Here is a 21,259-nt window from a genome sequence, read left to right as displayed (position 1 = left end):
TGAAGTTATGGTACACATTACAAGAGAGCAAATTGAAAATTAAACAGAAAGTAAACTCATTTCATCACAAACACTAAAGACAGGTTTGGACATAGCATTCTTTTCTTCTTCTTTGACTATGTATTGTTAAACAGAATCTTAAAACATTCCCCCCCCCAATCAACAGTTTTTGTATTAAAATTTACTCCATCACTCAACAATCATTCTTCTTCAGCTCTCAAGCATGTCATTTTTTGGAAACGAATGACAATCATTTGCAAAGGAATACTTAAAGATGAAAATATAAGTACAGTCTTTAAAGATCAATTTTAGTCATTACAATTCAATTGAAAGAGTGTCTAAAATACAACAACTCATGAATGTGGAAAAAACATAGGAACAATATCACAAAATGGAAACTATTCTTAATATTCCAACAAATAATATCCATAAATGCTCCTGCATTTTGAAAGCTTAAGTAGTCCCAGATGTTTCGAGAAAGAAATGATGGCAATGGGCAGACTCCCCAGAATAGTTCATTTGAATTGAAGTGAAGGGAAAGAAGAAAAAAATAATTCTACAAAATGTTTACAGATCCAAAGGGCAGAATAAGGGAGAGTAGACAATTTAATGGAGAAAACTAAGATTAGTAAACAAGCTAGATTACTGCAGCAGTTAGAATTAACTGCTCTGAAATTGCTTTGGATCACTGTTAAAATTAGATTCAGTACAGACTCTTTTTTAGTGAAAGAGTTTTTCAACAGAATGCTAATGAATAGATAGAAATGGCTGATGTAAGTGGACTGTTAGTATAATCAGTAGTGGAAGTGGTAACTGTCAGAGTACTTCAGTATTACTGTTAAAAAAAGAATGAACTGTTTGCCTATGCTTTAAAAAGCTTATATCTTGTGAAATATAAAAATAAATCCTATGACTAAGGTAATGAGATGACAAGGTTGAAGTTTTTCTCTTCTGGAGGAAAATAAAATATATTTTCAGATTTGTAATTTGTTTACACAGAAACTATTTAGAGAAGGTGAAATCAATCTGGGAAAAATTGTAAAATAGGCAATGTTCTTTTCCCATACATCCCCATTCTCTTTTTCTCTGTTTTTTCTTCCAGGTTTACCCTGCCCCTGTTGACAAGAAAATCACGTCGTTGATACCTTAATTCTTTTCTTTACTGATACTTTCCATCATCTGCTATTAAGTGAGTCATAATATAGGGGAAATGGATGATAAACCACTTATGCTGATGTTTAAATAATTAATAATAATAGATAAGCTTAATGGTTTTTATAGTTCCACATAGGAAAAAGTTCCTGTTTAACCATAGCCAAAAGAATGAAATTCCAATTATAGAATTTTGGACATTATGATAAAACTGTATTTTATTCTTGACCACCCTCTTCTCCTTCTAGTCAGTATAAAGGTTTATATGTAACCAGTATAAAGAAACAACTGCAGAAAGAAAAATTGCAAAGGGAAAACTAAAAGTCATGTACAGAATGTCTTAGAGATTAAAGGAACATAATTGCCCAACTGTATAAAATATTAACTAAAAATCATATCCTGAGACCTCATGCTAAATCAGGAGAAGTCATTTATATTTTGCTGCCAGTGCCCTTTGTTCCTCTGGCATGTAAACCCCAGGTATGCTCCAGACATCAGCAATAAGACCAGCAGAACAGCAAATGGTGCTGATAACTTTAAGATGATGTTAATGAGCTAACTCCAAAGTGGCGGAGATCAGAGTTAGTCTGGTCCCCTTCAAATCCTATTATGAGACTCCAAACTTCTGCTCTCCCCTCCCCACGCCAGCATTCTTTCTCTGTTTATGCCCATGCTGCCTAGTGCTCCCAAATCGAATCCATGGTGATGTGTTACTTTCTGTGAATTTCCTTTTCTTCCCCACACTGCTTACCTCACATCACCACCCCATTCCCATCCTCATGAAATTAAATTCAGTGCTCCCCATCCCCCTTTTGTCTCTTATCTCTGTACTTTCTGTGCCGTTCTCCTTTGCTCTCACTGTCTTTTATTAAAGTGTGATTGAGGCCTTATTTTCCCTGCTGCAATCATGACCTTTCCTACTGAGTACCCAAAGCTCCAGGCATGTCTGCCCCTATTTCATAATTCCATAAATCAATGAGCAATTCAGGCATTTTCAAGCTATTAGAAGAATATGCATATTTTCAAATGAAAGATACCTTCCCTTATTAATTTCTCTATTTTTCAAAGTAACTAGAACATAGTAGACATTTAGTGTAATTTTGTTAAGTAGAGAATGTTAAATAAATCATGAGGTCAGTGTGGAACTCAAGGACACAGGGAGGCTGGGATTCAATATAGCATTAACATCCCTTTGGTGAGGACAAAATTAAGAGAGAAATGACAGTTACCCTCATCAGAGAAGCCAAAGAGAGAATATAGTGATAAAGAGTAAATATAACAAAGACTCTGTGAGAATTCAACATTAACCTAGACAGCTTTTGTTTTCCTTTTATACCCTCAGCCTTGGATTTTTTAAAATTTATTTTTGATTTGAAAAATTTTATTTAATTAATTTATTTAGAATATTTTTCCATGGTTACATGATGCATGTTCTTTCCCTCTCCTCCTACTTCCCTCCTCTAGCACCTCCACTGGGTTTTATATATGTCATTGATCAAGACCTATTTCCATATTAATAATATTAGGGTGATAGTTTAGAGTCAACATCCCCAATCATATCCCTATCAACCCATGTGATCAGAGAGTTGTCTTTCTTCTGTGTTTTTACTCCCACAGTTCTTTCTCTGGATGTGGACAGTGTTCTTTCTCATGATTCCCTCAGTAGAGAAGTTCATTACATTCAATTGTACCACAGTGTATCAGTCTCTATGTATAAGGTTCTCCTGGTTCTGCTTCATTCACTCTGCAACAATTCCTGGAGGTCATTCCAGTTCACATGGAATCCCTCCAGTTCACGATTTGTTCAGACATTCCCCTCAGCCTTGGATTTTAAAAGGGAAGTTTCATATTGAGTTTGAAAATAGCTCATTATCTGAATCTCACCCTTTGACTGAATTAAGGACAAAAACTGATGCTTATATGTCAACAAACTAAGATAACAAAGACACACAGACACAGACACACACACACACACACACACACACACACACACACACACTCTGGGAGGATGCCATAAGCCCCCTGGCTTTCTCTGGTGCCAGGAAGATGAACTTGTCCTGCTTGACTCTTGGCATCTGGAAGACTGACCTCTAATCTGGATTGAGTTCAGAGTCTGCCAGATCAGAGGGGTTTGGAAAAGCCAGGGCATGAAAAGGAAGTAGGTCTCTTTGGCTAGGATTTTCAGAGTGAGATGGCATTCTTGGGGACTGCTCCAGTGCCTGGTGGAGGATTGCTAAGGGAATGGCCAGCCACACGTGGCAGGAAGCCTTTTGTTTCTATCACTTGCTCTTTTAAGTTTTTTTAAAATTATGAATTAATATGAAGTCTCCTGAGAATTTTCATCTTAACAACCCAAATAATGGTCATAACTCATTTACATTTCTTTGATCTTGATCTTCACTGAGGCAGGAAGCAATAGGATTGATATGTTTGCTTCCTGTTTCTGAATCATTGGGGAATCTAAGTCTTTTGTGGTACATAATTTCAGTAGAAGTCATATTGAAAGGCTCTTAATTAGAGGGGTTGGCTGATACCTGAAACTTTCACTAACTCTCCATCTCTGCCCCACACTTACCCAAGGTAGGACATTCATCTCTATCAATAGAGATTCACATGTAAAAGGACTCTGGGGCAGAGATTATTACTAGCAACTTTCATTTCCAAAGATTTTTGATAACATGAGTTAATTAGATGAGACAGTAGGGATTGCTGATACATCAATCAATCATCAAGGATTTATTAATTGTCTATAATATGGCAGGCAAAGTTGGGCACTAGGAATTCAAAGAAAAAAAGCTTTGTCCTCAATGCCTTTACACTTTTAGAGGCAGATGTGAAGGGGAATTATATTCCAGGCATGAGTAGTAGCATTATAAAGGCATCAAAGGTCATATATGAAGAATAGCGGTAAGTCTGTATTGGCTATATTATACAGTGCACAGAAGAGAATAACGTATAATAGTCCTGGAAGTATATGTTGGAACCAGATGGTAAATGACTTAAAAAGCTCTCTTTACAAGTTTATATTTGATCCTAAAAGTAATAGGGAACCACTAGGGTTTATTGCATAGGAGAAAAATATATTCAGAGTTGTGCATCAGGAAAATCTTTTTTGTTAAGTGAATACAGGATGGATTGGAGATGGGAGACAATGAAAGGACCAAGATAAATTTGGAGGTTATTTGACATGGTTCAATTAAGGAGGAATAGAACTAGCAAAATGGGTATCTGAGTGGAGAGAGAGACTTAAGTATGAGATATTGTAAAGAAAGAACAGAAAAACTGGCATCCTGATGGAGAATGAGGAATTGAGGATAATTCAAGGGTTGTAGACCTGGGTAATTTGAAGTGGAAGATAATGAATTCTGTTTTTTTAAACCCTTACATTCTGTCTTATAATCAATGCTATGTAATGGCTCCAAAGCAGAAGACTAGTAAGGGTTAGGCAATAAGATTTAAGTAACTGGCCCAGCTGGTAATATCTGAGGCCACATTTGAACCCAGGACCTCCTATCCCTAGATCTGGCTCTCAATCCACTGAGTTACTCAGCTGTTCCCCCCTTTTATAATTCTATTTTGATTGTGCTGAGGTTGAGATATCTATGGGACATCCAGTTTGAGATTTCCAATGAATGTGATGTGATGTGTTGGTGATATGAAACAGGGACTCAGAGAGACTAGGGTTTAATCATGTTGAATATTTGAGTAGTGAATTCAGTGTCATCCACAAACCATATTTTCGCTGATTCATTTTTTTTTCATGTGAATATATGTGGGTCATTATTTTATCTATTAAAAAATAAACATGTTTCTTCCCTTTCACCAGGAATAGGGGATAGGGGCTAGATCTTAGATTTCATTGGCATAGGGGACTCCTGAGAAAACTCCATAGGAAATTCCATCTCACAAAGAAAGTTCATTCCTTTTTGGCAAGATTACCTTCTTAGAGAATTACCTGGAACGCTGAAAAATTAAATGACTTGTCCAGGGTCACATAGCCAGTTTATATTAAAGGCAGGGACTTGAATCTAGGTCTTTCAAACTGCAACAGTAGCTCGCTAACCATTATGTATGCTACTTGTCCCCATTCACTACTTGGTTTTAATTTTTAAAAATATTTCATATAGTTTTGGGTAAAATGTACTAATAAATATAATATTTTTCTTTTTTTAAGATTACCATAAGGGGATATATGATTTAAATGATAGAAGTAACTACCAATGCCAGTCAATCCCTTTTTTTTTGTAATGTGTTTTTAGAGCACTGAGAATTTGACTTGCTCAGGGCTACAGAATATATGACAGGTCTTCTTGATTCTCAGGCCAGCTCTCTCTGCACTTGGCCGCATTGCCTTTCTCTTTTAATAACTATTAAAAAGATATCAAGAATTAATTTTGTCTTCCATTAGAACACACTGATTTTTTAAAATGGTGCTTGAGGGTAGGTAGAAATAAGTTGAGCTTCTTTTGCAAAATGATCTAATGGAAAAACAATTCTTCATACTCAAGTTGTTTAACTACCAACATCATGTTAAACAAATATACTTACATGATCTATGACTTGTTCTGTAGAAAATAGTGGCAAATTGTATTAAATCCAAGATTGTCTCAAAACAGAGTTGCTCAGGAAAACATGCTTTAGAAAATAGACTTATTCTGTTACGTTTGATTTATTTTTCTTTCAAGATAATATAGTAAAGGAAATATATTCAGAGGCACTCTTGCAAAGTTTACATGAATTTTTATGATTCTTTTTGTTTGCAGATGTTTTTCTTTAAAAAAAACTCATGAGAAAAGAGGTAGAATATCTTAAGACATAAAAGGCACACTACTTTGCACATAGTAGGCACTTCATGAACACTGGCTAATTTGAATTGTCTAACTGAAATGCTGGGTTTAACTTCTGGATTCTGTGCACTTAAATATGTAGAAGATTTTTGGATAGTGAAGTCAGGTACATGATACATATTGTCAAATACCTGGTAGTAAATGGTCAATTGGCCAGTTCTAGGTGGACATGGAATAATTAATGGCCAAACTGAGTTCAGTACAATATTTCAGCCTTACTTTAACAATCTTAGTTTACTAAACCAAGTGTCTTTAAAAAAAATAACTACTTGGGGGGCAGTTGGGTAGCTCAGTGGATTGAGAGCCAGTCCTAGAGATGAGAGGTCCTAGGTTCAAATCTGGCATCAGACACTTTCCAGCTGTGTGACCCTGGGCAAGTCACTTGACCCCCATTGCCTAGCCCTTACCACTCTTCTGCCTTGGAGCCAATACACAGTATTGACTCCAAGATGGAAGGTAAGGGTTTAAAAAAATAACTACTTGAACCACTTGAATTTTCTTAGTAAGAAAACCTACTTCATTTTCCTCTCTCTAGTCACATATGCCCTTTCCCTCTAGCTCACTGCTAATTAATGAACAGATAATTCACAGTTAAAATAAATTATAGGCTTTGCTTTTCCTTAGTAGCCAATTTGTTTTCTTTTTGTTATATGTTCTTTTGAAATTTTATTGAAACAAAGAAAGGAAATTGTGACAAGGCAATGACTAGGAGATCCCAGAAATTGTAACAGGATGAAATTACCATCAGATTCATATCGACAGTAACACAGATAGTCAGGAAAATTCCAATACCTCTGTGATTAGAATTATTATAATTCATAAATAAGACCACAAAGTTACATTACTTGATTTTTAGGTGGGTCTTTATAAGTTAGAAAGGTCTTTATATCTATTATAATCATCCATCTTCCCAATTCCATAAAGTATGCAGTGCACAATTAAATCCACTTTATAGATTAAGGAAATAAGGTTGGGATCAGTCAGTTGACTTTCTCAAGGTCACAAACCATGTAGAAGATGAGACTGAGAGCCAGGTTTTAGGATCATAGATTTTATAAATTGGGGGAATCTTAAAGGTCATTTAATTCAAATTTTTTGTTTTAAATGAAGAAATGAGATTTCAAAAAGTTAAATAATTTGCCTAAAGTTATAAAGGCATCAAGCTGCAGAGGTGGGTTTTGAACTGTGGTACTAGGAGTCCAAGGGGTTCCTTGGTGCTTTCTATGGCATCATAAATGTTCCAGTTCTATGACCTGTGCTCTTTACATTGTACCACAGCTGCCTCTGATAATTGTCTATACCCTATTAGGGTAATATTTGCCTTAATCTCATTAAAAGTGTTCTCACTTTGCTCAAATAACCTTAAAATAGTTTGATTGGATCATTTCTTTGCCCCCCACCATTGACTTTTGTTGTTCAGTCATTTTCAGTTGTACCAAAATCTTTGTGATCCATTTGGGGTTTTCTAGGTAAATATACAAGAGTGGTTTTTCATTTCCTTCTCCAGCTCATTTTACAGATAAGGAAACTGAGGCAAACAAAGTGAAGTGACTTGCTCAGGGTCATACAACTAGTTAGTGTCTGAAGATGTATTTGAACTTAGGTCTTGACTCTAGGTCCGGTACTCTATCCATTGTACCATATAGCTGCCCAATCCTTGCCCAGCTAATTTTGTCATTATCTATATAAAGGCTACTTTCCTCTGTACAATTTGTGTTCTTTATTTTTGTCTTTTTACCCCATGTATGAGGTATAGTATCTTACATATAGACAACCCTTAAATGACTGATGAATTGAGTTGAATTGAATGAAGAGTGAAGCTTTATTGCAAAACTAACTAACTGATCATCTGAAATTATGTGGGAATATTGGAGGCAGAGTTGGTAGGCAGAGATGTCAGTAATGTCTTTTTCCTTTTCCCTTCTAACCTCAGTTTTTTGTGGACTAGGCTACTCTTTTCCTTGGAGAGTAATTTTTTTTTTCTCTAGCTACTTTTAATCTGCCCCTTATGGAACAGTACTTTTCTTTTAAAAGTAGGCACAGGATATTACAGATATCTCAGTCAGTGCCTACTTAGTCAGAAGCCCTTAACTTCACAGTCCCTATTGCTACCTCAAAGTTAGAAAGACCTTGGTGAATATATTCTCTCTGCCCATGGAAGTTTAAAAAAGTAAATCAATAATTCCCTTTTCATTTCTAAGCTCCCAATGAGATTACACCTTAGCAAAAACAGACAGTTTAATAATGGTTTATGGGAGATATTGGAGAGATCAACTCAACAGACCTTGGAAACCAATTGGATAGGAGGCGGGGGGGGGGGGAAGGTGAGATATAGTGAGCAGTCTAGGATAACTCCTAGGTTGTGAGGCAGAAAGACTGGGGATATGATGTTGCTCTAGACAGGAATAAAGGAGGACAAAGTGGGAGCAATTAAGTAAGAAAGATAACTTCATTTTTGGACATGTTTAGTTTAAGATATCTACTGGATATCTAGTTGGAGATACAAGATTGGAGATCAGCAAAAAAGGATAAAAGAGGTGGATTTGTCATCAACATAGAGATGGTAATTAAATCCATGGGAGATGATGGAATAACCAAGTGAAGTACTATAGAGAGGGAAAAGGGTAACAGACAGAGCCTTGAGGGACATTTATGGCTAAATATGATAGGAATGAAGAAACAGCAAAGGAGACTTTGCTGCAAAGGACAGTCAGATTGGTAGGACAGTGGTGTCTAAAAATCTAGAGAAGAAAGTATCAAGGAGGACATGTTGGTCAATGGTATAAAAGGCTCCTCTGGTTAAGGAGAATGAAGATTGAGAAAAAGCCACTGAATTTGGTACCCAAGGCATCTTTGGTGACTTTGGAGAGAATAGTTTTAGTGGTATGATAAGGTTTGAAACTTGACTATAAGAAAGACTAAGCAGAGGTCCCTATTGTATATGTTCTTTTTTTTTTTTAGCTACAAAGGATAGAAGATATATAAACAGCAGTTAGTGGAGATGGAAGGTTCAAGTAAAGGGTTTTTTTTCAAGATTAAGGCAAAATGGATGTTTGTAGGAAGTCAATTATGAGAGGTTAAAAACACATGAAGAAAGGGATGACAGGATGATTTGGGTTGGGGGGAGATAGGATTGAGTAGAATTGCTTGAATAAAAAGAGGGACTATAAATAAGATATGTATATATAATATATATGTATACATATATACTATATATAAGATATGAAGAATAAGGCCATTTCATTTGAGAGATGGTTGAGAAGGAAGAGATAGTGGCATAAGGTATATAAGTGATATGAGATGATGAAGAGGGGAATAGACATTGCTCATGGTGAATGATCTCCAATTTTTTCTGTAAAATGTGAGGCAAGGAACTTAGGCTAGAGCATGGAGGAAGGGGAGGCCTTTGAAAGTTTGAGGAGAGATAAAGATATTTGAGAGAACTGTTGAGGATAGTTGAAGAGTGAGTTAATAAGGGAGCTATTGTAGTGTTGTCTAGTAGCAGTTGAGATTTTGTAATATAAATCTGTGTTGGATTTAGCCAGAATAGTTGCATGATTTTCTCCACAACCATTCAGCAATATGTGTGGTATAAAAAGAGAGAGTAGCCCAGACAGCACAGCATCCATGAGAACCAGAACTTGGAGCAACCCAACACACCACAACTCTGCCAGAGGCAACAACGCTGCAGATGTATTGGGGCCCAGCCCAAGACACCATACATGACTATAGAAGGCAGAGAAAATAGGAAACTCTTCACTCCTGCATGACAGTGGAGCCCTGAGCCTCAAGGGAGCAAAGAGAGGAACTGATTGGACCACAGGAAATTCCACACTTCCATGTGGCAGTAGAAGGTTTGAGGCAGATGAACCCAGAGCAGGGGATCAGCCCAAGCCATGAAACAACAGGGGAATGACTAACACAGGAGGCTGATATATATTTCAACAAAATAGCTGCAAACCACCTGATAGAAAACCAACAGGTCTACCTCCTTGACAGAAATACCTAAGAAATACAGCCAAGCCTTTTCCAAGTATCAGAGAAGAATACTCTAAAAGATTGGATCAGTGTGCCCTCTTCCCCACAGAGAAATATGTCAACACATAGATAAAACAATGGGGGAAAACAACCAGAAAAATGAGCAAATGACAAAAAATAAACAAGCAAAAAAATACTATCTTAGAAAGTTACCTTAGGGGCAGGGAAGACCAAAATATGAACTTGGAAGAGAACAACAATGCCAAAAAGGAAGAATGTGAATCTTCAAAGGAAAAATGTGAAAGAATGTCAAGCTTCAAAATAACCATTGGAAAAACTTGAAAATAAGTTAAAAAATAATAAAAGAATTGAGGAAAAAGCCTCAAGAGCTAGGGAAAATATTCATTGAAGAAATCAACTTCCTAAAAACTAGAATAGACCTTATGGTCTATTCTATATAGGTCCATATAGACCTATGGTCTATATGGAAAGGGAGGCTCAAAAGTATAAATGAAGAAAACAATTCCATAAGGAATAGAATGGAACAAATGGAAATGGAGGCAAAAAATATAGTTTGAAGAAAACATCTCTTTAAAGAATAATATTAGCCAAATGGAAAAAGAAACACAAAAGTTCAGGGAAGAAAATAACTTTCTAAAAATTAGAATTGGACAAATAGGAGCTAATGAAACAACATTCAGTGATCTTTGTAGACATGCATCTTATACTATTAAACTGGTAGAAAATAGGTTTTAGTGTTTTGGTTATTCAGATATCAATTTTTTAAAACCACTTTCTATTCCATTTGACTTGAGGTTAAAAGTGGAGTCTTATTATATTTTTAGCCCATTTGTAATTCTTCCACTATCTCTTTTACTAGGTTTAAATCCTATATAACAGACAAAATCATCTACAAGTTATTTTTCATAGACAAAAATACAGACTATCTTTCTGACTAGAAAACTAGGTCATGCAAAATGAATGTATGCCAGAGTAGCAAGAGGAAAATAAACCTGATAAATAGTGAACAATCTAGGTGCATACACATAGAGTAAATGTCCGAGGGCAGACTTGAACTCAGGAAGATTACTACCCATTGTGCAAACTATTTTTCCTTTATTTCATTTTACTAACCCCACCCAAATTTAAAGAAAATGACTGTCAAGACAAACATCTTAGCCATGGTGCCTCAAAGAAATGAATACTGTCTATCTGTTTTGTAAAAGCATCACCACTCCATTTCTCCAAATTGCATCCAAATATGAAAAATTCTATTGAAATCTGTTTTTTAGAAATTTTGGGCTATCTGTCCAATACTTCTTTTGTGGTCAGGACTGTTGTTAAACAATGAGCCTATTAATAATAATCTTGAAGCCCCATAAAATACCATGTGTTTTTCCACAAAATATGCAAATCTATATTTTTTAGTATAGAAATATCACAAATATAACACCATAATAACTAATGAGCAAAATGCTCACTTTGCTGTGGTTTGTTCTTATTTCAGTTTTATTTGTATAGTTCAACTGCTGCACAATTTTACTTTGTAAGGCATAAATTGGATCAGAAAAATATAGTAGTACAAAGAGACATTTTGAGACTTTAAATTTTGCATATGAAAAATAAAACAGTCAAAATGAGATGGACTTTGAAATCAGGGCTTAGTATGTAAAGTTCGCTTTGCAATTTCAATTGAGTAACAAAAGTATGTTAGCTAGTCCCCTGGAGGTAACTTTCTCTGTAAATAGAACCTTCATATTAAACATAATTATGCATATTGTGTTTCTTTCAAGGACAATAAGTTAGTATTATTAATCTATTACTTGACCTTGTGAATATTATTTTAATATAAGGAAATAAAAATATGAAAAAGAACAAACAAACCAATAACTGACCTTAGTTATAGTCAAAACAGACAATTTAATGAAAGGACAAATTAGCTAACAAATTAAAAACAAAAGGTAAAATGTGGTTGATTATTAAACACCCCAAACTATTTTTAGTATACAAGCAAATGTGATAGCAAACATTCACAGAAGACACAAAGCTGGGATGAAGAGATCAAGAGATCATGTGTGTGTGTGTGTGTGTGTGTGTGTGTGTGTGTGTGTGTGGTGATTATGACAGACCAAACATTGGACTGATTTAATTATTTGTTCTTTAATAGGGTCAAGTGTAAATTCAAATCAATAAAAGATAGGAAAAGCATTACAAAATAGCAATTCTACTAAAAATGAAGTTTTAGGAGTTTTATGCTGATTATAAACCAGCAATATGATAGAAAATTCAAGAAAGATAATAGAGTCTTAGGAAACTTTAAAAGAGATGTCAGAAAAAGAAAGGTGCTCTGCTTTCATATAAATTACTATGATAAGATCACATTTGATCTTTGTGTTTATCTCTGGCCTCCACATGGAAGGAAAAACACTGATAAGCTTGAGAGCATGCAGAGTAGGGTAGCCAAGATGGTGAAGGGCCTCCAGTTCATGTCATTGAATAGTGGTAGAAGAAATTGGAACTATTTAGCCTCCAAGAGAGAAGGTCATGATGGAGTAGGGAAGGTTGACTATAATAACTGTCTTCAAAGTTTTGAAAGGCTATTCCCGAGAGGGGGAAATTTGCCTTGTTATATTTGCTTCCAGGTGGTAGAACTAGGAACAGTAGATGGGAGTTACAAAACCACAATTTTAGTCTTGGTTTGAGTAAAAAGCTCCTAACAGAGCTATCCATATGTGAAATTAAGTGACTTGAGAGGTGGTGGGTTTCTCCTCACTGGAAACCTTTAGTCAAAATCTTTCCCAGTCTACCTTGGAGGGGATTATAGTTCAGGCATAGGTTGAACTATAACATCACTGAGATCTGTTTAAATTCTAAAAAATTTATGATTCTGTGAGCAAGACAAAGGAATAAATGAAGCTTGTTTCTGATTTTCATGTAATCTTAGGCTTCTTGAGGAGGAGATGATCAAAGAGAGGGACAAAGTATGACCCACTATTTCCCCCACACTTTGTGTAGCTTGTAATTTGATTTAGACTGAAATAACTTCTAGAAGATCATGTCACCTTTTAACACTGACTTCTTGCCTAGCAAACAGCACATCATTTTGGACCGTATGATCATGTGCCAAGTTGGCCTGCTTGATGCTGTCACTTTCCAAAAGCAATTGGCTTTCCTCCATTGTTTCATAAAGTGCCTGTATGTGTCCTTGACTATCTTTTGTTTCTATTATTTGGGATTGTGTCCATGCTAGTTCTGAACTGAGATTTTGACCAAATTGCTTTGATCTCAAATCATCCTTCATCTTTTTCATACTATCAATCTAGAATGCTGACTTTTAATGAAAAATATATCCTTATCCTAAGTAGATCCAAATATACCCCTGAATCTCATTTCTCCTCACTGCCTTGCCAGATACATGTAACCTAATTATTGATAGAGTAGAATATAATGTTTTCAATTTAAACTTTATGGAGGTTTGACAGTGTACTAGGATTAGATTTTTGTATTTGGAAAGGAGTTTTATGTTAGACTCACACTGTACCCGACAACAGCTTCTAGGGAAATAAAATTTTATAGAAAGTATTATAGGTTATCACATTTTATAGATGAGGAAATTAAAGCAGAAAGGCCACCCAGTAGAAAAATCCAAATTTCATTTGGGTCCTAGAACCACATTTCCTTTTGGCCAACATTAAAAAAAAATTTTTAGGCTGTCTCCTCAACTAGGATAAAATTTATTTTCTAAATATGTTCATTTAGATACCTTTAATATTATATGTATTTTGCAACATTACTGTAAATAAATGGAAATATATCTTCACTATTTTTAAGTTTGCCATATTTTAAAATATATGTCCATGAAAATCTAAAATGTATTAAAAGGCAAAAGATATTTTGCATAAGATGGAGAAATTTTATCTTTAAAGATTTTTAATAAACTTTTAGAGGGTAGAACAAAGTCAAATTTTCTATTTTTGTATAAGACAGTACTGCTGATTTGACAGCATCAGTCACAAAACTGACTTTTTCAGTTATAATTCAACAAATGTTTGGATATCAAAACTAACCAATGTCAAAACACACCCATCACTGAACTCGAATAACCTTGTATTTTAGAAAAAAAAATCTTTACTTGTTAAGTGGAATTTGAATTAGAAAAAATGGAGGGAAATTAATGGATTGTTAAAGTACTTTGCAATTTTCTTTAAAAGTGAAATATTACGTATAACATCTTTTGAAAGAGAAACAACTTCAGCTCAATAAATTATTTGAACTAAATACCTTTTTATATGATAGTTTGCACACTGTAATATAAAATGGTATTCTTAGTAGATTACCACCCCCAGAACTTCTGGTGAATTTAATGTACTATGTAATATTTTAGGACATAACTATGTTTCAACTTTATTACTTTTACAATTATCGCCTGTACTTGAGAAAACTGTAAGGAAAACAAAACTCTGATTAAATAATTCAGTGTTCAACACACATTAAGTTCCTCTTATAAACTTATTAAGTATGAAGAAGCCCTTTCCAAGGAGATGTGTATTACCATACACTGTGTTTTAAGTAGCTAAGGACAACATCATCTACCAATTTACACTTCTTGAAATATTACATCTCTGAAGTTGTGTTTTCTTTGTAATCTATTACTGAGGAGGACAGTTACTGGCTCTTTAATCTTGATTTGCTACTTTAAACACTTTCCAAAACCCACAAATGCATTTCTCTCTTCCCTTTTACCTTCCCAACCCCCAGCTGTCCTTGCAACCATTGGAAGACCAAATTATACAACACAACTCAGAGACTTGTTTCTTATGTCAGCTTTTGACTCACATTATTTTTTGTCGATTTGTATGTTAACGCCCTTGGAAGATTATCATCCAACTCTTTTCTCTGGTGATAGAACAAATTCAAGAGTTTAGAGATGAATAAATATATTCATAATCTTTGTACCATATAAAAGTAATAAATTAAGGTTTATTTGTATTTCAAGTGGTCACTGAATCATAAAACCTCAGAGCTAGAAGAGACTCAGAGCTCAGTTAGTCCAACTAGAATCCTTTCTAAAATATCTCTAAGTAATCATTTGATCTCTAGCTGAAGATCAGCAGTGAGAGGGAATTTACTGCCTCTTGGGATAGGAGTGAACAGATTATTATGAAGATTATTTTTGTGTACATAATAAACAGGCATCTCTGAAACTTTCATTATTTATAGTTTTGCCTTGTAGACTAATTTTTTTGTTGTTCAGTTATTTTAGTTGTGTCTGGCTGTTTGTGACCCCATTTGGGGTTTTCTTGGCAAAAATACTGGAATGGTTTGCCATTTCCTTTTCCAGTTCCTTTAGTAGATGAAGAAACTGAGGAAAACAGGGTTAAATAACTTGTCCAGGGTCACACAACTAGTAAGTGTCTTAGGCAACATTTGAACTTGGGTCTTCTTGACCATAGGTCTGGCACTCTCCCCACTGTGTTACCTAGCTGTCCTCTAAATGAATAAGAACAAATAAATTTATCTTCCATATGAGAGTCATTGAAATCTTTGAAGATAGAGATCATATTCCACAGTACTTTATCTTCTTCATGCTAAAAATGAAACAGAAAAAGAAATATGATCAATTCTTTAAATTGATCTTTTTATGAAATGGTTCTCAAACCTTTCCAGTAGCCCTTTGGAATTTTCTAGTTAATGAATACTTTTCTAAAGTGAGGGACCCAGAACAGAACACAGTTTCATTTCTTTTCTGAACAACACCAAGGGAAGTAGCACTCTAAACTTTACTGTTCTAGATTGTACACCAGCATCAACTCAGGCAAATATTGTTAGAATTTTGACTATGTTACACTGACATCTTATGTTGAAGCTGTAGTCTAAAAAAGTGCTCTGCTACATTTTTAAATCAATTATTGGGATGGGACTAGTAATTGGGAGTGAATCATTCCCATCCTACACTTACAAAATTAATTTCTTGGACTTTACACTGATCACTATTACATCTTATCTTACATTCAGTCCTATATTCTAGCTGGTTGAGATTTTTATTTTTTTATTTTGATGATGTCACTCAACATATTAGCTTTTTTGCCCAAATTATTTGCCCTACAGATTTGATAAGTATATCATCTTTTATGCCTTTATCCAAGTCTCTTTTTACACTCTTACTTTTAAAAACAATATCCAATTTTTTGACTTTGGAAAACTACCACAAATGTACCATTTTTAGCTACAGCTTTGATTATTTATCTTACCTTCCATGTTATTCCCTTTGTTGGTTATTTTCATTAATAATTGATTCTTGTCACATTTTTTGCATTATTACTATTAGTATTTGTTTAATTATATGGAGATATTCTAAATTGATATTCTAAATGTCTGGACCTTTAAAAAATTTTAAATCTGGAAAATAAATTTAACTTTTTCCTATTTTGGCCATAACATATTTAAACTTGAATCAGAATTTTTTATGACTAAAAAAATCTAATTTCTTTAATTTACCTATATGATACTAAGCTAATTTAGCTTATCTTCATATATTTTCCACTATAAATATATAACACACAGTATACTTGTTCATGTTAGTTACCACCGTTAGTACTGGACCACTCAGGAATCAAGTACTTTGTGACTCAAAATACTCTCCAAAATATAACTGATATATTTATTTTTACACTTCACTTGGAGGGCAAAATGTTCAAAACAAGAGCATTTCAATTAAATGTATTGACAATAATGAGGCAGATAGGTGGTATGGTGGATGAAGCACCAGGCATAGAGTTAGGAAGACCAGAGTGCAAAGCTGGCCTCAAACACTTAGTAGTTGTGTGACCTTGGACATGTTACTTAAACATGTTCCTCATCTGTAAAATAAGTTGGAGAAGGAAATTGCAAACCACTCCAGTATCTTAACCAAGGAAACTCAAAATGACATCATGATAAATAAGACATGTCTGAAAAGCAATTGAACAACACCAAATTAAAAATATTAACAGAAAATTCCCTCCTCATGCTGTTTCCTTACCCCAACCCCTCCACTTCCCTGTAGACCTTGAGTTCATTCTTCTAATACAAATCATGTTCTTTATAGCGAGAGTGAAAATTTATAGAAATGACATGTGAGTACACCTACGGTTAGGGTAATAGGGTAATATAGCTTAGGTATCATATATATGAAGTGCCAAATAAAATTCTGTGCTTTGTCTACCAGATACATTATGATTATTGAGCCTGTCCCCTAAAGAAAAGGGAAACTCTTTTGTCAGCATCTTAAGGCAATGTCTAAGGATCTCTTCTCTTTTGTACTAGAAGAAAGTGAGTCTTTTGAAGATTTCTTAGAAATTCTGTTTTTGCCTCTCCTGTTTTTACTTTTCTGTTGACTTCAGATCTTCCCTTGAATATGCTTTCTCTAAGAACTACTTTAATTCTCCAGCATGCTCTTCTGTTCTATTTAAATAGCAATGGCTATGAGAAAACTAAAAAACTGCTGTTTTTTTTAAATCTATTTCTCCTAATGAATATTACAATAGTCTAGGCTAGTGATGGTAAACTTTTTAGAGGGGCAGGTAATGTGAGAAATGTTCTCATGCCTGTGTGCAGAGGAGTAGGGGAGTGGCCTGGCCCACATACCTTTGGTTTTCTAGTAATGAACTCTGGCAAATGCTGTGCTGAGGCAACAGTGTGCATGCCCACAGAGAGGGCTCTGAGTGCTCCCTCTGTCATATGTGCCATAGGTTCATCACCACAGGTTTAAACTGTGATTGGCTTCCTACAGGTATATTTCAGTTCCATTGTTATAACTAACATTATCATTAGCTAAAATGTATATTTTGTAGAATAGGTTTTTTCCTATTAATTGCTATAATAATAAGGTAGTAACCAGCACCAGAGAAATAATGAATATGTTATCTGAAAAATAGAAATTTGGTTTCTTCACTATATAAAAGTAATATTATGGACCAATTTAAATAAATTTAATTATTATTTAGAAAGATAGGTGACATATATTATACACACACACACACACACACACACGTATACATATAGCTAGTTTGCTAGATAGATGAAACACTTATTACACTTACTATGTACCAAGCACTGGGTTAAGGTCTTCTAATACAAATATGAGCAGAAAAAAGGACATTTCCTGTCCACAAAGAAGTTAATAACAGAGGACAATACAGAAAAGGAGTCAGGCGGAGTCTAGACTATTGTGTATTCCTTAGGAGAAATAGGCCAAAGAGTAGCAACTTCTCAGTCTTCTCTGGCCAACATAGTCATTGCTATTTAAATAGAAACAGAGAAGCATGATGAGAAATTAAAATAGATATTGGAAGGGTAAGGAGAGGTACTCATGAAGGGTCAAGGTGAAATAGTCCAGGGAGTCATGATGTACATACTCCTTTGAGGAATAATTGAGACTTGAATACAGCTTTCTGAATTCCTGGCCCCATGCTTATTCTACTACACTATGCTGCCACCTCATTAATGCTTAAATATGACCTTTTTCTCCTAACTTGTTCATTCACTAAGGTTTAGAGAAAAAATTACAACTTTTGAAGTGTGTATTAAAGTATGCATGGCTAATGTGAATGCGTTCTAAAATGGATTAGGAGATTACATATAAGTATAGCTTGTGGAGGCCATTGGACAGAGGAAGAGATGGATAGGTAGATAGATAGATAGACAGACAGACAGAAAGACAGAAAGACAGACAGACAGACAGACAGATAGATAGATAGATAGATAGATAGATAGATAGATAGATAGATAGATAGATGGATGTATGGATGGATGGTTGGATGTATGGATGGATGTATGGATGGATAGATGGATAGATAGATGGATAGAAGGATAGATGCATGTATAGATAGAAGGATAAATAGAAAGATAGAGAGATAGATGGATAGATGAATGGATAGAATGATAGATGATAGATAGATAGAAGGATAGATGGATAGATAGGAGGAGATATATACATACATAGATACATAGACAGATACATAGATGGAGAAAGATTATTAGATAGATTGATAATAGATATTTTGACAGATCAAGATTTTTTAAGGCACTTAGTGTGTGCTAAGTATTGTCCTAAGCATTAGCAACACAAATAAAAGAATTATAGATAGCCTCTTCCCTTAACCAATTTATAGTATAAAGTGGCAAGACAACATATAAAGGAAAGCTAGATAGATCCGACTATGTAAGTCCAGAAAGTACTGTGGAAGCTTGGAACCTCACTAACCAAACTAACCTTTTCAGCCCAGAGTGGTTCCATGGTCAATTTTCCAGTAGGAAAGCAGTGGAGGTGATGGTCTTAGCTGTGATAGTATGACTCGAGAAGCCCAGAAAGTGCTATGGATAGTTTTTAGTTGCATGCTTTTACATGTAAGACACTGTGCTTGGCACTAAAGATGGAGAGAAAAAATGCTATCAGAAGCTTGCAGAAGGAATAGTACTTGTAGTTGTGTATGCTAAATGATATTATTATAGTTTCAGATTAAGTAATGGCAAAGGAGAGCTAAAAATTGTATAAGAAAATTTGAGAAATTAGACTATTTTCATCTGATATCAAAATAAGTTTTTAAATAAAAAAGACTCTACCTATGTCATTCTTTAAGTTTTATAAGATACTTTATGTACAGTAGTTCATTTGTTTTCCACAGCAATACCATTAGGATCCCAATAGGTATATTATTATCTTCATTTTTCATATAAGAGGACTGAGGTTAAGAAGTCAACCTGCACAGTCACACAAATAATAGCAATAGAGCTGAGACTTAAACCCATGCCTTTGATGTCAAGTCTAGTACTATATCATGTTGCTCTTTGAAATTCTTTACTGGTCATGATGGTTTAAACTTCATTCATTCTTGTTTATCTCAACAAAGGTTGTAGCTGTGGGTAAACAAAGTCTTGAAATAAACACTATGGACCTCTTCTTAGAATAATGTTTTTAAATAATTGAAGGAAATGCAAAATTTCTTTTGAAATTTATTCTAAAGAAAGATGTAATATTTTTCTTATCCAAGATCACAGACTCTAGAAAAATTATCCAAGGACTTCTTGGAGATCCATGGACCTGGGGTTAAAAACTTCTGTTTTAGTTAGGTTTGTTGTAATATTTTATATCACTATTTCTGACTTAAGTGTTTGTTTTTATAGTGTAGAATTTTTCTAAGTGAATAAATAATTAATCTTTTAAAAAACTGGTCATTCACTAAAAGTTAGAATAAAAACAACTCAGCAGAATTGTGATTTGAGAGACATTGCAGCTTTTGTACCAAGCTTATCACTTGGCAGTTTTAAGCATTAATGAGGTGGCAGCTTGGTGAGGTAGACTATGTGACTGGTAATTCAGAAAGCCAAGTTCAAGTCTCAATTATTCTTCACAGGGGTATAATGAAAAAATGTATTTCATGACAGAAGTTTCTTATTTTAAATCCTGGCTCTTTTGATTACTGTTTGGGTGATCTCATAGACTTAAAAGAGCCATATTCTTGCATTGCTTTTAGGGTATAGTGGATATAGGTTTGGACCTGAAATCAGGAAGACATGTGTTTAAATCCAGCTTCAGGTTCTTATTAGTAGTGTTATTCTGGCCTTCTGATTTCTCAACTGTACAGTGAAGATAATATATCATCTACCTTCTAAAATTATTGTCAGGATTAAATGATAAACTATTTGACAAGGACTTTATAAATTTAAAATATCATATAAATGCTAGATTACTACTACCATTAAAATATCTAAGTTTATGTTTGCATTGTATAGCTAAAATATAACATTGGCTTTTCATTTCTTCACAAATATGAAGAATAGCATCTATATACTGAGATTAGTCATTACCCAGAGGCCTATGGCAAAAAAAAAAAACAAAAACCTTTTAATGATCAAGGGTAGATTCTGAATTCCTTCCAGGGCAGCATTCAGCTTAGTTCTGTGCATATACTAAGAAATTAATAAATTCTTGTTGATATGAATTGGGATTCTTTCCATCTCTGCTCACTCAAAACTTTTTTTGTCATCTTGAATTATTAACATATCAAAATCTAAGAGAAATACAAATACAATCATAAGAACATTGCATGTGTGTGTGTGTGTGTGTGTGTGTGTGTGTGTGTGTGTGTGTTTGAATTCCCCAGCACTTAGTAAAGTGTCTGGCACATAAATTAATCACTTAGTATTTACTCAGCACCTAATATATTCCAAGTACTTTGCTAAGAGCTGCACATATAAGAGGCAGTAGACAGTCCCTGCTTTCAGGTATCTTACAGCTTAAA

The 21,259-nt window shown here is 34.5% G+C and overlaps 1 protein-coding gene across 3 annotated transcripts in view; it reads left to right on the top strand.

The window, feature by feature from the left end:
- Nucleotides 1-21,259, top strand: part of CCDC102B (coiled-coil domain containing 102B) — a 772,664-nt gene that overhangs the window by 39,351 nt on the left and 712,054 nt on the right. The window contains exon 2 of one of the 3 annotated variants that reach the window (XM_007487774.2): nt 1,103-1,189. The exons of the other annotated variants lie outside the window; for them this stretch is intronic. The gene's annotated coding sequence lies outside the window, so the exon portion shown is untranslated. The remainder of the gene's footprint in view (nt 1-1,102; nt 1,190-21,259) is intronic. 3 annotated transcript variants of the gene reach the window in all.

The sequence above is a fragment of the Monodelphis domestica genome, chromosome 3 (assembly GCF_027887165.1).
Source record: "Monodelphis domestica isolate mMonDom1 chromosome 3, mMonDom1.pri, whole genome shotgun sequence".
In the NCBI taxonomy this organism is placed as follows: Eukaryota; Metazoa; Chordata; class Mammalia; order Didelphimorphia; family Didelphidae; genus Monodelphis; species Monodelphis domestica.
This window is presented reverse-complemented; position numbering and strand designations above follow the sequence as displayed.